Source organism: Arvicanthis niloticus, chromosome 30 (assembly GCF_011762505.2).
Source record: "Arvicanthis niloticus isolate mArvNil1 chromosome 30, mArvNil1.pat.X, whole genome shotgun sequence".
Taxonomy (NCBI): Eukaryota; Metazoa; Chordata; class Mammalia; order Rodentia; family Muridae; genus Arvicanthis; species Arvicanthis niloticus.
In genome coordinates, this window is record NC_133438.1 from 1,139,762 (window position 1) to 1,158,738 (window position 18,977).

Genomic DNA, 18,977 nt, shown 5'->3' on the forward strand with positions numbered 1-18,977 from the left:
TATACAGCTGAAGTCATGGATGCCTCCCTTTGTGCTCCCAGGCTGGTGGTTTAGACCATGGAGAGCTCTGGTTGGCTTCCACTGTTGTTCTCCTCTGGGGGCCACCAACCCTTTCTGCTCCTTCAGTCTTCTCTCTAACTTCTCCATTGGGAACCCTTGATCAGATCAATGGGTAGCTTCGAGCATCTGCCTCTGGATATGTCAGACTCTGGCAGACCTCTGAGGAGACAGCTACATCAGGCTCCTGTCAGCATGCACTTCCTGACATCCATATCGGCGTCTATCTTGGAGACTGCACATGGGACAGATATCAAGGTAGAGTGGTCTCCCGAAGGCCCCTCCTTGACTTTCATTCCCACACTTTGTTGCCTTATTTGCTCCCTTGAGCATTCTGTCACTCCTTCCAAGAAGGACTGAGGCATCCACACTTGGTCTTCCTTCTTCATGAGCTTCATGTGGTCAGTTAGTTGAATCTTGGCTATTTCAAGCTTTTGGGCTAATATCCACACATCAGTGAGTAAATACCATGTGTGTTCTTTTGTGATTGGGTTATCTCACTCAGGATGATATTTTCTAGTTCCATACACTTACCTAAGAATTTCTCGAATTCATTATTTTTAATAGTGGAGTAGTACTCCATTGTGTAAATGTACCACATTTTTTGTATCCATTCCTCTGTTGAGGGACATCTGGGTTCTTTCCAGCTTCTGGCTATTATAAATAAGGCTGCTATGAACACAGTGAAGCATATGTCCTTGTTATATGTTGCAGCATCTTCTGGGTATATGCCCAGGAGAGATATAGCTGGGTCCTCAGGTAGTGCTATGTCCAATTTTCTGAGGAACTGCCAGACTTATTTCCAGAGTGGTTGTACCAGCTTGCATTCTCACCAACAATGGAGGAGTGTTCCTCTTTCTCCACATCCTTGCCTGCATCTAGCATCACCTGAATTTTTTATCTTAGCCATTGTGACTGGTGTGAGGTGGTATTTCAGGGTTGTTTTGATTTGCATTTCCCTGATGACTAAGGATGTTGAGCATTTCTTAAGGTGCTTCTCAGCCATTCGTGTTTCCTCAGTTGAGAATTCTTTCTTTAGCTCTGTACCCCATTTTTAATAGGGTTATTTGGTTGTCTGGAGTCTAATTTCTTGAATTCTTTGTATATATTGGATATTAGCCCTCTATCGGATTTAGGATTGGTAATGATCTTTTCCCAATCTGTTGGTTGTTGTTTTGTCTTATTGACATTGTCTTTTGCCTTACAGAAGCTTTGCAATTTTATGAGGTCCCATTTGTCAATTCTTGATCTTAGAGCATAAGCCATTGGTGTTCTATTCAGGAACTTTCCCTCTGTGCCTAGGTATTCAAGGGTCTTCCCCACCTTCTCTTCTATTAGTTTCAGTGTATCTGGCTTTATGTCAAGGTCCTTTATCCACTTGGACTTGAGCTTTGTACAAGGGGATTAGAATGGATTGATTTGCATTCTTCTACATGCTGACCTCCAGTTGAGCCAGCACCATTTGTTGAAAATGCTGTCATTTTTCCACTAGATGGTTTTAGCTCTTTTGTCAAAGATCAAGTGACCATAGGTGTGTGGGTTCTTTTCTGGATCTTCAATTCTATTCCATTGATCTTCCTGCCTGTCTCTGTACCGATACCATGCAGATTTTATCACTACACAGAGCAGCATTCTTTAAATTCATAATCTGATACCATGCAGATTTTATCACTACACAGAGCAGCATTCTTTAAATTCATAATCTCACTATGCAAAGTCAAAACACCCAGAGATGTTTAGGATTATGCCAAATACCCTACAAGTGTCTTTAAACTTTTTTCTAATTACAATGACAATCATTACAAATTTTAAAAGTAATACCACTCCAATGATAGTTTTCATGACACTTGAGATGGCTCCTAACTCTTGAACCCTGAACCTCCTTTAGATAATGTGAATAGGTTATAAAGCATCAATCTGTTGTTACAAACACTTATATGAATTCTTTTGTAAACTCAATACATTAGTAAAATTTGTTTGCTAGATGGTTAACAAAAATAGCTGTCTTAACTCCTTTTGTCAATGCTATTGCAGAAGCAGTGGTGCTAGCAATTAATGAAACTAAAGCTGTTATACCAGCAGTAATCACGCCTGCTATCCTCTTGCTTCTGCTTATGCCTAACTCACTTCTTCCAGCACTTTCAAGCTTTTTTCAGAGAATCAAGGTTTTCTAATACTCAGGGCAGTAAAACAAAAGCTGGTTGATAAACCCCCATAACAGACATGCAAGTTTTCAACACACTAACACAATTATGTTATTTATGCAGTCAATGCAACTTACAATAAATACTGTAGAAGAGACAAAAACAATTTTAACTTGACAATTAAAGGGGCCTTAAAACATGTGCTAACCCTTGTTTGAAATCTAGATCCTGTCCCAACTTTATCTCTTGCTATCATAGAGAACTGCAGCTAACTTCCAAATATGTCTCTGAAAATGCCCAAATCCAGCCTTCCTAATGAAGACTGTTATTTACAATATTGGATTGATTTCTAGACCAGTACATGATTGAGTCCTAATAGCTGGTCACCTTTAAGAAAAATACAAGAAACATAATTTCTCTTTTTATTTCTTTGACCCACAAGGTCTAAAAACTTGAGGCAAGGCAGCTTGTCCCATCTGGGATATAGGCAAGCAAAGGTGTGTCCAGAACATATGTCCAATACAGCTTCCCAGTCACTCTTGTCGGGGCACTCAGCAAGCTTACAGGTCAATCTCATTCTTTGTCTCAGCAACAGTATGTCTCACCAATAATTCTGGCAGCCACCATGTTCCTATAGCATCCTGCAGAAAAAACACAAACCTGCCCTCTTCCCGATTTCACAAACTCATTATTTTTAATAGCTGAGTAGTGTGCCATTGTGTAAATGTTCCACATTTTCTGTATCCATTCCTCTGTTGAAGGACATCTTGGTTCTTCCCAATTTCTGACTATTATAAATAAGGCTGCTATGAACATAGTGGGGCATGTGGCCCTCTTGTATGTTAAAGCATCTTTGGGGTATATGCCCAGGAGTGGTATATCTGGGTCCTCAGGTAATACTATGTTCAATTATCTGAGGAACAGCCAGACTGCTTTTCATAGTGGTTCTACCAGCTGACAATCCCACCAACAATGGAGGAGTGTTCCTCTTTCTCCACATCCTCACCAGCATCTGCTATCACCTGAGTTTTTGATCTTAGCCATTCTGACTGGTGTGACATGGAATCTCAGGGTTGTTTTGATGTGCATTTCCATGATAACTATGGATGTTGAACACTTCTATAGATGCCTCTTGGCCATTCAAGTTTCCTCAGTTGAGAATTCTTTGTTTAGCTCTGTACCCCATTTTTTAATCAGGGTATTTGATTGTCTAGAGTCTAATTTCTTCAGTTCCTTGTATACCTTGGATTATAGCCCTCTATCAGATGTAGTTATTAGCAAAAACCTTTTTCCAATCTGTTGGTTGCCACTTTGTCCTGTTGACAGTGTCCTTTGCCTTACAGAAGCTTTGCTGTTTTATGAGGTTCCATTTGTCAATTCTTGATCTTAAAGCATAAGGCATTGATGTTCCTTTCAGGAACTTTTCCCTGTTCCCATATGCTGAGGTTTTTCCCCATTTACTCTTCTATAAGTTTCAATGTATTTGGTTTTATGTGGAGGTTCTTGATCCACTTAAACTTGAGCTTTGTATGAGGAGATAAGTATGGATCAATTTGAATTCTTCTTCATGCTGACCTCAAGTAGAACCAGCAACATTTGTTGAAAAAATGTTGTCTTTTTTCCACTGGATGGCTTTAACTCCTTTGTCAAAGGTCAAGTGACCAAAGGTATGAGGGTTCATTTCTGGGTTTTCAATTCTATTCCATTGATCTTCCTGCCTGTCTCTATACCAATACCATGTAGTTTTTATCACTACTGGTCTGAAACAATATCATACACTTTTTATAACTATTGCTCTGTAGAACAGCTTGAAGTCAGAGATGGTGATTTTCCCAGAGTTTCTTTTATTTTTGAAAATAGTTTTCATTATCGTGGTTTTTGTTATTCCAAATAAATTTGAGAATTGATTTTTCTATCTCTGAAGATTTGATCGGGAATTTTGATGGGGATTGTATTAAATCTGTAGATTGCTTTCAGCAAGATAGCCATTTTTACTATATTAATCCTGTCATCCATGATCATGGGAGATCTTTTCATCTTCTGAGATCTGCTTCAATTTCTTTCTTCAGGGTCTTGACATTCTTGTCATACAGATCTTTTATTTGCTTTGTTAGACCCACACTAAGTTATTTTACATTATTTGTGACTATTGTGAAGGATGTCATTTCCCTAATTTCTTTCTCAGCCTGTTTATCCTTTGAGTAGATGAAGTATGAGTTTATTTTATATTCAGCCACTTTGCTAAAGTTGTTCATCAGGTTTAGGAATTCTCTGGTGGAAGTTTTGTGGTCACTTAATAGTGATATTTTGACTTCTTCCTTTCCAGTTTATATCCCTTTGACCTCATTTTGTTATCTAATTGCTCTGACTAGGACTTATAGGATACTATATTGAATAGGTAGGGTGAGAGTGGGCAGCCCTGTCCTCTCCCTTATTTTAGTGGGATTGCTTCAAGTTTCTCTCCATTTAGTTTGATGTTGGCTACTGTATATTGCTGTATATTGCTTTTACTATGTTTAGGTATGGAACTTGAATTCCTGATCTTTCCAAGACTTTTACCATAAAGGGATGTTGAATTTTGTCAAATGCTTCTCGGCATCTAGTGAGATGATCATGTGGTTTTTTTTTCCTTTGAGTTTGTTTATATAGTGGATTACATTGATGGATTTCCTTATATTGAACAATCAATGCATTCCTGGGATAAAGCCTACTTGATCATGATTGATGATTGTTTTGATGTGTTCTTGGATTCAGTTTTCAAGAATTTTATTGAGTATTTTTGTATCAATATTCATAAGGGAGATTGGTCTGAAGTTCTCTTTCTTTTTTGAGTCTTTGTGTGGTTTAGGTATGAGAGTATTTGTGGCTTCGTAGATTGTGGCTTTGTAAATTGATTAATGTTCCTTCTGTTTCTATTTTGTGGAACAGTTTATAGAGAATTTGTATTAGGTCTTTTTTGAAAGTCTTATAGAACTCTGCACTAAAACCATCTGGTCCTGGATTTTTTTCCCCGTGGGGAGACTTTTAATTACTATTTCTATGATGTGTCTTTATTTTCATTAAATTCTAAAAAGTCTCTAGTTTCTTTCTTTATTTCTTCCATGACCAAGTCATCACTGAGTAGTGTGTCATTTAGTTTCCACCTGAATGTGGGCTGTCCATTGTTTTTGTCGTTATTGAATAGCAGCCTTAGTCCATGGTGATCTGATAGGATGCGTCGGATTATTTAAATTTTCTTGTATCTGTTGAAGCCTGTTTTGTGGCCAATTATATGGTCTATTTTGGAGAAGGTATCATGAGGTACTGAGAAAAGGGTATATTCTTTTGTTTTAGGATGAAATGTTCTAAGGATATCTGTTAAATTCATTAGATTCATAATTTCTGATAGTTTCACTGTATCTCTGTTTGTTTCTGTTTCCATGATCTGTCCATTGCAGAGTGGTGTGTTGAAGTCTCCCACTATTATTGTGTGATATGTAGTGTATGTTTTGAGCTTTAGTAAGGTTTCTTTTATGAAAGTGGGTGCTCTTGCATTTTGCACATAGATATTCAGAATTGAGAGTTCATCTTGGTTGGCTTTTCCTTTGACAAATATGTAATGTCCTTCCTTATTTTTTGATAGCTTTAAGTTGAAAGTCAATTTTATTTGATACTTCAGCTTGTTTCTTAGGACCAGTTGCTTGAAAAATGGTTTTCCATCCTTTTACTCTAAGGTAGTGTATGTCTTTGTCACTGAGGTACGTTTCCTGTATGCAGCAAATGCTGGGTCCTGTTTACATATCCACTCCTTTAGTCTATTTCTTCTTATTGGGGAAGAGAGTCTATTGATATTAAGAGATGTTGAGGAGAGGAGACTGTTGCTTCCTGTTATTTTTGTTATTAGCGGTAGCATTATGTTTGTTTGGCTATCTAATTTTGGATTTGTTGGAAGATTACTTTCTTGTTTGTACTAGAGTATAATTTGCCTCCTTGTATTGGAGTTTTCACTCTATTATTCTTTGTACTGCTGGGTTTGTGAAAAGATAGTATGTAAATTTGGTTTTGTCATGGAATATTTTGGTTTCTCCACCTATGGTAATTGAGAGTTTTGCTGGGTATAGTAGCCTGGGCTGGCATTTGTGTTCTCTTAGGGTCTGTATGACATCTGTCCAGGATCTTCTGGCTGAGAAGTCTGGTGTAATTCTGATATGTCTGTCTTTATATGTTACTTAGCCTTTTTTTTCCCTTTGCTTTGTGCATTTGGTGTTTTGATTATTATGTAACAGGAGTTATTCTTTTCTGGTCTAGTCTACTTGGTATTCTATAGGCTTCTTGTATGTTTATAGGCATGTTGTTCTTTAGGTTACGGAAGTGTTCTATAATTTTTTTTGAAGATAGTTATTGGCCTTTTAAGTTGGAAATCTTCACTCTCTTCTATACCTATTATCCTTAGGTTTGGTCTTCTCATTGTGTCCTGGATTTCCTGGATGTTTTGTGTTAAGAACTTTTTGCATTTTGCACTTTCTTTGACATTTGTGTCAATATTTTCTATGGTATCTTCTACACCTGAGATTCTCTCTTCTATCTCTTGTAATCTGTTGGTGATGCTTACGTCTATGATTGTTGATTTCTTTCCTAGGTTTTCTATCTCCAGGGTAGTCTCCCTTTGTGATTTCTTTATTGTTTATCCTTCCATTTTTAGGTCCTGGATGGATTTGTTAAATTTCTTTACCTGTGTGGTTGTGTTTTCTTGTAATTCTTTAAGGGATTTTTGTGTTTCCTCTTTAAGGGTTTCTACCTGTTTACCTGTGCTCTCCCAAATTTCTTTGAGAGTGTTATTTATGTCCTTTTAAAGACCTCTATCATCATCATTGAAAGTGATTTTAAATCTAAATCTTGCTTTCCTGGTATGAAAGGGTGTTCAAGACTTTCTATTGTAGGAGAACTAGGTTCTGATGATTCCAAGTACCCTGGGTTGCTGATGCTTATGTTCTTGCGCTTGCCTTTCTCCATCTGGTTATCTTTAGTGCTACCTGCCCTGTCTATGACTGGAGCCTGTCTTTCCTGTTATCTTGGTTGTGTCAGAACTATTTGGGGGGGATGTTGCTGCTGAGGTTAGAGCTCCTGGTAGCCTCACCCCCTCTAGGTTTTGTGTGATTGGGTGAAGAGCTGAAGCCTAAGATCTGCTCAATGTTGTGGCACATACTGGAAGGCAAATGACTTTTGTCCGGTATTTTGTTACAGCTGTGAAAAAAGTAACCAAAGTTAACTCCATCATTCTGTGGTTAGTGTTTATCTAATCTGCATTGCTGCAATATATATCAGCTACTTCTGAATGCTTATCTGTCTAAATTAAACAAATTTCTTCTTATTTACATGTTAATATTTAACCTTTTCTCTCTTAAAGTATAAGATTTTTTTGTATGTGGGGTGTGTGTGTGTGTGTGTGTGTGTTCACACTGGAAAGTGTGTGTTTACATCTTCAGGAAAGCCCAAGGTTGATTTGGGTGTGAGTATTCTCCACTTCATTTACTGAGGCAGGGTCTCTCATTGAACCTGGAGTCTTCCAATTCTAGTTAATCTAGCTAGCTATCTCATTCTGAGGACTCTGTGTTTCTGCCTTTTGAATGCCAGGATCATAGGCAACCACCACCCCTAGCTTTTATGTGGGCCCTAGGGATCCAAATGTTTGTCCTACAAGTTTGTAGGGCACATGATTTATTCATTCAGTCACCACCTTTCCAGAAGACCCTTGAATATTCTTGACAAGTCCATTGTGCGATCTCATTTCTCTGATCAGTATTAATAAATGGTCTGACTCAAAAAGTTGAAGATTAGCATAGAGTTCACCACTAGTATACCTCATGGAAGCCCAGAGTCTAGAGTGTGATTCATGCACATTTCTCCATATATCCAACTTCAGACAGTGCACCCGTCTGCCTCTGAAGTGGTTTGAGTATGTGTGATTCAGGGAGTTGCACTATTGGTTATGTGTAGCCTTGTTAGAAGAAGTGTGTCACTGTGGAGGTGTGCTTCCCTCCTGGTTGCGTGCAGATACCAGTCATTCCTGGCTGTGGTGATATCAAGATGGATAACTCTTGGCTTCTCCAGCACCATGTCTGCCTGGATGCTGCCATGTTTCCATAAAGAGTGATAAAGGAGTGAACTTCTGAAACCGTAAGCCAGCCCCAATTACATGTTGTAATTTGGGAGCTAAATTGATGGCTCAGAGGTTAAGAGCACTGGTTGTTCTTCAAGAGGTCCTGAGTTCAATTCCCAGCTACTACATGGCAGCTCACAACCATCTATAATGGGATTTGATACTCTCTTCTGTCATGTAGGCATACATGCTATAAAGAATCCCCTACACCTAATGAATCAAACTTTGTAAAAAATGTTTTCTTTTACAGGGTTTCTGGAAACCCTAACTAAGAAAGCCTCCTCAACTATTAGAGAAGAGCCCATCCCAAATGATTTCATATGTTTAGAGACATGTTTGCCCTGGAAATCAGTAACTGGGACAAAGTTTTTCCAGAATTATGTTGATTCCTTGAGTGTGCCCTGTTGCCCTGTTATTGTTATTACTGGTGAGATAATTGACATCCTCATGGGAGGTTAGGTGACAGGATCACTGCCTCACATCCCAGTTCTGGCTGCCTCCCTCCACAGTTAGTAGAGTGTCTTCCTGGCCCATTCTCTTGACAGTAAGAAAATTTCAGGTGAGCATTTTATACTTTGGTCTGTGAGGGGCAGTTTGTAAGCAAGGAAGTGGGTCAGGGAACAGGACAAGTGGTTTTTATCAGAATAAAGTGATTCTTCTAAACTGGAAACTGAGAGATGAGGAAGTCATACAGGAAGAGGGAAATAATTACATAGTCTTCTGAGGACTTTGTGGAGAGCCAAAATCACAGACTAATTTCTGGGTGCTCTTCAAATTTTTTAAATTACTTTTAATTAATATTTACTATTGTATATTCTTATTTTATTGATATGATAATATATCATATACAATATAATATACTTAAAATTATTTACTTAATTATATATTTTATTTATGTATTACTATTATAGAGTGTTTTCCCTGAGTGTATGTCTGTGGATACCACAGGTGTCTGGTACCCATGGAGGCCAGAAGAAGGAACTGGAGTTATAGATGATTGTGAGCTATTTGGATTCTGGGAATAAAACCTTAGTTCTCTGGAAGAGCAGCCAATGCTCTTCACCACCGAGCCACTTCTCTAGGTACCTCCTCACCCTGTGCTTTAAATTACTTCTATTCAGTTCTAATTCTTCAGTTTGGGAAGTTGTGTCAAGTCATAGAGTGGGGTATGTTTTGATTTTCTAATATACTTTTAAAAAGCATGTTTGTGTGTGTGTGTGTGTGTGTGTGTGTGTGTGTCTGTGTCTGTGTCTGTGTCTGTGTCTGTGTGTCTGTGTGTGTTTGTGTGTTTGCATACACTTGACATTTCAGGAGTTGATTCTCTTCTTCCATCCTTTCTAAAAAGGGTCTTTTTCTTTCTCTAGTGTTGTGGACTAGCTGGATTTTGAGCTTTAGACTGATTCTTCTGTCTCTGGCTCTTATCTCTCTGTAGGAGTGCTGGAATTACAGATACATAAGTCACTGCATCCAGCTCTCCACGTAGGCTTTAAGTACCAAATTTAGGTTGTCAGGTGTCAGGTTTGTACAGCAAGTACCTTGTGTGTGTGAGTGAGTGCATGTGTGTTTGTGTATGTGTGTGAGAGAGAGAGAGAGACAGAGCAATAGAGAGGGGGGAAGAGAGACAGAGAGGGAGAGATAAGGTCTCTATAATTTAGTTCTGGTTGTCTTGGAACAAAACTGTAGACCAACAGGCTGTCTTTAAAGTCACAGAGACCCATCTGTCTCTGGCTCCCTGTACCAGTATGCCTGGCTGCTGAAAGCAGTTTTGTCAGCTAATTCCTCTGTCTTCTCAAAAATGTGGAATATGTCTGCCACCAGTTCTATTCTCCATATTCAAGTTTAGTAATGATACTCCTGCGGGTTTCTGTATGGTGCTAATCGGTAGGTTGTGCTTTTTTGAATCTCTAATTGAGGGCATTTCTGCTCTGGGCATTATCCATACTATCAACACAGTCAGAGTGACTGTCCGAGGACATGCCACACCTGGCGACTAGGATTAGGTTTAGTCTGCTTTCCTTCACGAATTCGGAGACGAATCTTTCAGGGGAAAGCAGATTCATTGTCTTAGATATTTAAAAACACATTTTTAAAAAAAAATTATGTATACATATCTGGGTATGTACAGGTGCCAACAGAGTTCAGAGGCATCAGATGTCCCTGGAGCCAGAGGCCGTCTTGAACTACCTGATGTAGGTGTTGGGACCCAAATTTGGGTCTTCTGCAAAGCAGTGTGTGCTCTTAATTGCTGATTCATCTCCTCAACCAAATCCTAATATTGTTGTTGTTGTATTTTCTGTACTCAGGATTGAACAGTGTCATGGATGTTTGACTAAGTGTTTTACCAATGAACTGTAGACTCTGATTACAGACTTCTTTATATTGGGAAAAAAAACTGGAATTCAACTGTTATCTGAGTTGCATTACTGGATAATTAAAAAATATATTTATTTATTTTATGTATGTGAGTATACTGTCGCTGTCTTCAGAACATGGGGTCCCATTAGAGACGGTTGTGAACCACCATGTGGTTGCTAGCAAGTGAACTCAGGACTTCTGGAAGACCAGTCAGTACCTTTAACCACTGAGCCATCTCTCCAGTTCCTTACTGGATGATATTTATTTTCCTTTTCATGTAGTTTCTTTGAGACAAGATCTCACATATCCCAGGGTATCCAATAACTTTGACACTAAAATACTCTCATTTGTTGTTTTCCCATTCATAAAACTGCTATTTTGGTATAGTTCTGGTTAGTTAAGTTTCTGGTTGTTTTACAGCAAAATCCTAAACATTCAGTTTATCAAATGAAGCCTCAAGAAAGCTGTGGTGAAAGCTTGCTAGCTCAGAGAGGCAGAGAAAACACCCAGTTGACCCTCCTACTATACCTATGTCCCAAAAGGAAAAAGTTCCCTCATGCTGTTTGAAATATACTTTAACCTAAAGACCCTCCTTTCTTTTTCCTGGATTTTCCTATGTTTACTCTATGTCAGCTGGTTGCTTGTTCTGCCTCTTGCTCTATTGTTGACTTTATTTACCTCTTGTTTTCTGAAAACTCTTGGGTTAAAGCTGTGTGCTAGGGCTGAGCCACTCCACAACAATGCTTTCTTAGTTCTCAGTCTTGTGGTTCACAGTGTGATCAAATATCCTGTACCAGTTTCTCCTGTGCAATAATCTTCTATGTATGATTTGTATACCTCTGCTTGGCATGTAGTCATTTCACCATATGATCCATCTTGGTACAGATGGAAAACACTTTACTCTTTTGGAAAAAACATTTTTATTAGTTTTGAGAATTTAATGTCTTTTCATTGTATTCACCCCCACATCTCATCCCATTTTATACTCACCCAACTTTCAAAAAAAAGATTTATTTATTTATTCAAGTATTTTGTGTATGAGTGGTGCTTTGTCTTCATGCCCATCTGAAGAAGGAATCAGATCCCAAAACAGATGGTTGTGAGCCACCGTGTGGTTGCTGGGAATTGAACTCAGGACCTCTGGAAGAATAGTCAAGCGCTCTTTACCACTAAGCCATCTCTCCAACCTTGCTCACCCAACTTTTTGTCCTTATTGTTTTTAATCAATTGAGTCTGATTACTGCTGCCCTTATACTTTTAGGTGTATGGTCATCCACTGGTGTATGGTTGACCTAGAAGGGACCATACCCTGCAAGAAAACTGGCTCCTCTCCCAGTAGCTATTAGTTTGCAAATAACTCCTCAGCTAAGTGTGGTGTTTCATGTCCATCTCCCTCCTCCATGTTGAGATTTCGTCTGGCTTGAGCTTGCACAGTGCTTGTGCTTGCTGTCACAATCTGTTTGAGTTCATATGTGCAACTGCCCTATTACATCTAGAAAACACAATTTGTTTACTCTCTGTGTGTGTGTGTGTGTGTGTGTGTGTGTGTGTGTGTTTCCATAGTGCAGATAAGGAGGTCAGAAGACAACATGTAGGAGTTGGGCCTCTCCTTCCAGTATATGGGTCCATGGGATGGAATTTTGGTTTTCTTGGGTTGTCAGGTTTGATATCAAGTACCTTTACCCACTGAGTCATCTCACTTGTATAGAGGTGACATTAGAAATACTGGTCCCCTTTACTGTGCCTAGTTCTCATTACTTGTAGAGCAAAACCAGCCAAGTGTTGTCTTGATAGAACTGTTGTAGGTGTTATATGTAAAATAGCAATAGAATCTTACATGAATTTATTTCATAAAATTTTGATACACTCATTACTCATAATTTTCTTTTTATAACTAAATTCTTAGAGAAAGAAATGTGGATTTAGTATGGATTGTCTGAGAAAAATAAAGGTGGCTCAGGAGATAAAAGCACTTGCCATTCATATTTGACAGCCTGAGTTCCATCCATGGAATTCATGGTAGAAGGAGAGATTTGACTATTTAATGCTGTCCTCTGATCTCTACACAGTGCTGTAGGTAATGTCTGCCTGCATGTTTCCACAAGACAGGAAGGCTGGAAATGGTGGTATTAATAATAATATATAACTGGGTATGTCTAGGTCGGGCACAATGGTGAGCAGGTAGTAGTTTCACATTTCCCACAGACTTAGTGTTTTAATGCAGGATCTCCTCACTCTGAATGAGACTGTCAGTCACTCCAGAGACTTGGCCCTAGGTATGATCTTCTTACATCAGACCATAGTTGGATTCCTGGGGAACTTTCTTCTTCTCTGCTATTACAATTTCCATTGTTTTGTGAAAGGTGAAGCCAGGCCCACAGATCTGATTGTCCATCACCTGACTGTGGCCAACTTTTTGTTTATACTCACTAAAGGAGTACCACAGACAATGGCTGCTTTGGGTATGAAGCATTTCTTCAATGATGTAGGCTGCAAAGGTTTTTTTTTACGTCCACTGAGTGGCCCGGGGTATGTGCATTGGTAGCACCTGCTTCTTGAGTGTCTTCCAGGCCGTCACCATCAGCCCCATGACTTCCATATGGAAGGAAGTGAAACGGCAAGTTTCAGAGCACTTGGGGACCTCCAACATCTTGATTTTGTGTTGGGTAGTGAACATGGAGCAATATGCCATTGTTCCAATGCATGTCACCAGCAAGCAGAATCACATGGAGAAAATGGATTTTGAATACTGTCAGGCAGTTGGCAACATAGTCATATATCCACTACATCTCATATTGTGGTTACCCTATGATATGCTGTGTTTGGGGCTCATGGTCTCGTCCAGTGGCTTCATGATCTTTATCCTGTACAGGCACAGGCACAATGTTCAACACATCCACAGAAACAACTACTCATCCAGATTCTCTCCTGAGTCCAGAGCCACCTAAAGCATCCTTGTCTTAGTGAGAACCTTTGTACCATTTTACATCCTTTCCTCTGTCTTTTCATTATTCTTGGCTCATTTTAATGGTTCAGGTTTGTGGCTGGTGAAGATTTCTGTTCTAATGACTGCTTGTTTCCCTACAACCAGTCCTTTCATTCTTATGTCTGGCAATCTCAGGTTCTGCATGTTCATCTCTGCCTGCTTTAGAAAGAATGTATACTTTTTTTAGACTGGTCAGAGAGCTCTATGTTTCACATACTGTTTAATCTTGTGTTTGTATCATCTATCTAGCTGTTTCCTCTGTGTGTGTGTGTGTGTGTGTGTGTGTGTGTGTGTGTGTCCATCAGTCTTTCAGTCAGTCAGTCAGTCAGTCAGTCTGTCTGTCTGTCTGTCTGTCTATTTATCTATCTATTACAGCAGCCTGCCTGTCAGTCAACGAGGGAACTATGACTAGGGGAGTGAGGATGCTTATAGGAAAGGTAGAAAGAAGATACAAGAGACAGAGATGGCAGGGCTGTGGTCAATACCATGGCAGCAAGGAATGTATTTATTTATTCAGTGACTTTTAAAGGCAAACAATAGAAAGCATGACCAGTTCTAGAAAGTTAAACAATACGACAAATACTTACGCGGTGAGTTTTGGGTATACACTATCTATGTTTGACTAAGCCCATTCCTTCAGGCTTGGACAGTCTCTCAAAGACGCATGTGTAAGTGGAGGAACTTGGCAGGATTTAACAGATGTCTTTATTCAAAACATACAGACGCCAATGTTAACTCCAGATGTGTTCCCCACTATCTGTCTGACTGACTGACTGACTGTCTGTCTGTCTATTTATCTCCTATCTATCATGTATCTTGTCTCTTCCTCCATTACTATTTATTGTGTGTGCATGTATATGTGTGCTGCATACCTACCTACATACATACATAGCACATTAATACATACATACATACATACATACATAGCACATTAATACATACATACATACATACATAGCACATTAATACATACATACATACATACATACATAGCACATTAATACATACATACATACATACATACATAGCACATTAATACATACATACATACATACATACATAGCACATTAATACATACATACATACATACATACATAGCACATTAATACATACATACATACATACATACATACATAGCACATTAATACATACATACATACATACATACATAGCACATTAATACATACATACATACATACATAGCACATTAATACATACATACCTACATACATACATACATACATACATACATAGCACATTAATACATACATACATACATACATACCTACATACATACATACATACATACATAGCACATTAATACATACATACATACATACATACATAGCACATTAATACATACCTACATACATACATACATAGCACATTAATACATACATACCTACATACATACATACATACATACCTACATACATACATACATACATAGCACATTAATACATACATACATACCTACATACATACATACATACATAGCACATTAATACATACATACATACCTACATACATACATACATACATAGCACATTAATACATACATACATACATACATACATAGCACATTAATACATACATACATAGCACATTAATACATACATACCTACATACATACATACATACATAGCACATTAATACATACATACATACATACATACATAGCACATTAATACATACATACATACATACATAGCACATTAATACATACATACATACATAGCACATTAATACATACATACATACATACATAGCACATTAATACATACATACATACATACATACATAGCACATTAATACATACATACCTACATACATACATAGCACATTAATACATACATACCTACATACATACATACATACATACATAGCACATTAATACATACATACCTACATACATACATACATACATACATACATAGCACATTAATACATACATACATACATACATACATACCTACATACATACATACATACATAGCACATTAATACATACATACATACATACATAGCACATTAATACATACATACATACATACATACATAGCACATTAATACATACATACCTACATACATACATACATACATACCTACATACATACATACATACATAGCACATTAATACATACATACATACCTACATACATACATACATACATAGCACATTAATACATACATACATACCTACATACATACATACATACATAGCACATTAATTCATACATACATACATACATACATAGCACATTAATACATACATACATAGCACATTAATACATACATACCTACATACATACATACATACATACATAGCACATTAATACATACATACCTACGTACATACATACATACATAGCACATTAATACATACATACCTACATACATACATACATACATAGCACATTAATACATACATACATACATAGCACATTAATACATACATACCTACATACATAGCACATTAATACATACATACATACCTACATACATACATACATACATAGCACATTAATACATACATACATACATAGCACATTAATACATACATACATACATACATAGCACATTAATACATACATACATACCTACATACATACATACATACATAGCACATTAATACATACATACATACATAGCACATTAATACATACATACATACATAGCACATTAATACATACATACATACCTACATACATACATACATACATAGCACATTAATACATACATACATACATAGCACATTAATACATACATACATACATAGCACATTAATACATACATACATAGCACATTAATACATACATACATACATACATACATAGCACATTAATACATACATACATACATACATACATACATAGCACATTAATACATACATACATACATAGCACATTAATACATACATACATACCTACATACATACATACATACATAGCACATTAACACATACATACATACATACATACATAGCACATTAATACATACATACATACATACATACATAGCACATTAATACATACATACATACATACATACATAGCACATTAATACATACATACATACATACATACATAGCACATTAATACGTACATACATACATACATACATAGCACATTAATACATACCTACATACATAGCACATTAATACATACATACATACATACATACATAGCACATTAATACATACATACATACATACCTACATACATACATACATACATAGCACATTAATACATACCTACATACATAGCACATTAATACATACATACATACATACATACATACATAGCACATTAATACATACATACATACATAGCACATTAATACATACATACATACATACATACATACATACATGCAATATCCATAGTATACATGTTGAGTTGAGTTACAGTTTGTGGGAGCTGTGTCTCTCCTCCTACTATATAAATTCCAGAGATCAAGCTTATGTCACCAGGCTTGGCCAGAAGCACCTTAACCTGTTGTATTTTTCAGGGTTCTCTAGAGGAACAAAACTTAAAGTACACACATCTCTCTGTTAAAAAGTTTATTAGCCCTGCCCACAGGCATCATTTTCTAGGACCCAGGCAGGACCCTGGAAAGTAAAGAGGGCTACAGCCCAGAGCTTGGGATTAATTTCAGAGGATGCATTTCCCAGGGATTGAGGAGTGCTCAAGAGGACAGTGGAATCTGGAGCTCACTCAGTTGTTAGCAGCTGTAACAGTCCTGTAGCACTATCACGGGAATACAAACTAGTGGTGCTGGGTGGAGTTGGGAAGAGTGCCATGACAATACAGTTTATCAGACAACAATTCCCAGAATATCATGACCCCAACATTGAAATTGCTTATAAGATTCAGATCTACATTGATGATGGATGAGCCTGCCAATCTGGACATAGTGGACACAGCGGGGCAGAGTTTACAGCTATGTGGGATCAGTATAAGAGGGAAGGAGAATGACTTATCATCTGTTACTCCATCACTAGTCATTGAAGTTTCCATGAAGTTTGGGAGTTTAAACAACTGATTCACTGAGTCTGACGCACTGATGATATACTGGTGGTTGTTGTGGGAAACAAGTCCGACCTGAAACAGCTGGGAAAGGTCTCCAAGGAAGAGGGATTGTCTTGAGAATTCAGTTGTGCTTTTTTTGAGACCTCTGCTGCATATTGCTGTTACATTGATGACATTTTCCATGTTCCTGTATGAAAGATATGTAAGAAAGGAAAGGAGTTAATACTAGCCATGAGGAAAAAGTCTAAACCAAAACGCAGTGTATGGAAGAGGCTGACATCACCGTTCAGGAGGAAGAAAGACTCAGTAACCCGAGGGAAGAGTGAGGTGTCTGCTGTGAACTGCAGTGCTCCTCCAAGCAGTCAGTAATCTCTAATAGTGAACATGTTGTTTGCTGTCTCCTGCTGGGTGGTTATTCTTAATGTCACTGGTGAGGGGACTCATATACTGGGAATTGTCACTGACTTGCTGTCTAAAGCTCTGTGCTGGTTGACTCTGACTCATGAACTCATCAGGGCAGTGTCTACTCCTTAATTGTCACATTAGAATTTTGTCAGTCATTGTTTTGGTTGTTGCTGATGTAAATCGTTTATACCTGGAGAGTATGTTTTATTTCCCTATTACCCTTCATCCTGAGCTTCCTGGTACTGTCTCACAGAAGGACCTCTGCCTTCTGTAGCTACACTGTGCATCCTAGAGACAGAGCAGAGACTGAGTAGGGAAACTGATGCTAAAGAGGAGCAGCCATCTGCAGGGCAGACCCCTGTGTGGACTGTGGTGGAGTGAGGCGGTTTAGGGAGATTCTGCCATGTGCTTACACAAGAAGACCTGGCCAGAAACACACAGGTTCAGAACAGTGTTCCTACAGTGAGCCTGAGAACTGCACATTTGACCCAAAGGCACTCAGGTCTTTAAAAAAGACAGAAGCATACTTGTCTCTGAACGTACTTGATTCTTTCTTTAGTGTTTGCCTTCCCTTACTTGTGAAGGTTGACAATTTGCAACCTGTTTCTGGATCTAGAACCATTGCTAGATCACTTAAATCTTATTTAAATCCATTATTGGGTTAGTCATGGTGGCTCACTGCTATAGTCCCAGTATTTCTAAGTCTGAATCAGGAGAACTACCATGAGTTCGAGGTTACCTTGGGTTACAGAATGAAAGCCTGTCTCAGAAAAACAAAATCACAAATAAATAAAAACAATTTTTTCTTAGGACCATTTCCACAGGCCTTGTCCAGTTTTCTATCCCCTTTGAAGAGTCAG

The 18,977-nt window shown here is 37.9% G+C and overlaps 1 pseudogene; it reads left to right on the forward strand.

Annotated features, from left to right (window-relative positions):
* The first annotated feature begins 17,376 nt into the window (after positions 1-17,376).
* On the forward strand, positions 17,377-18,081 carry LOC143440547 (GTP-binding protein Rit1 pseudogene; annotated as a pseudogene).
* Positions 18,082-18,977: the final 896 nt, after the last annotated feature.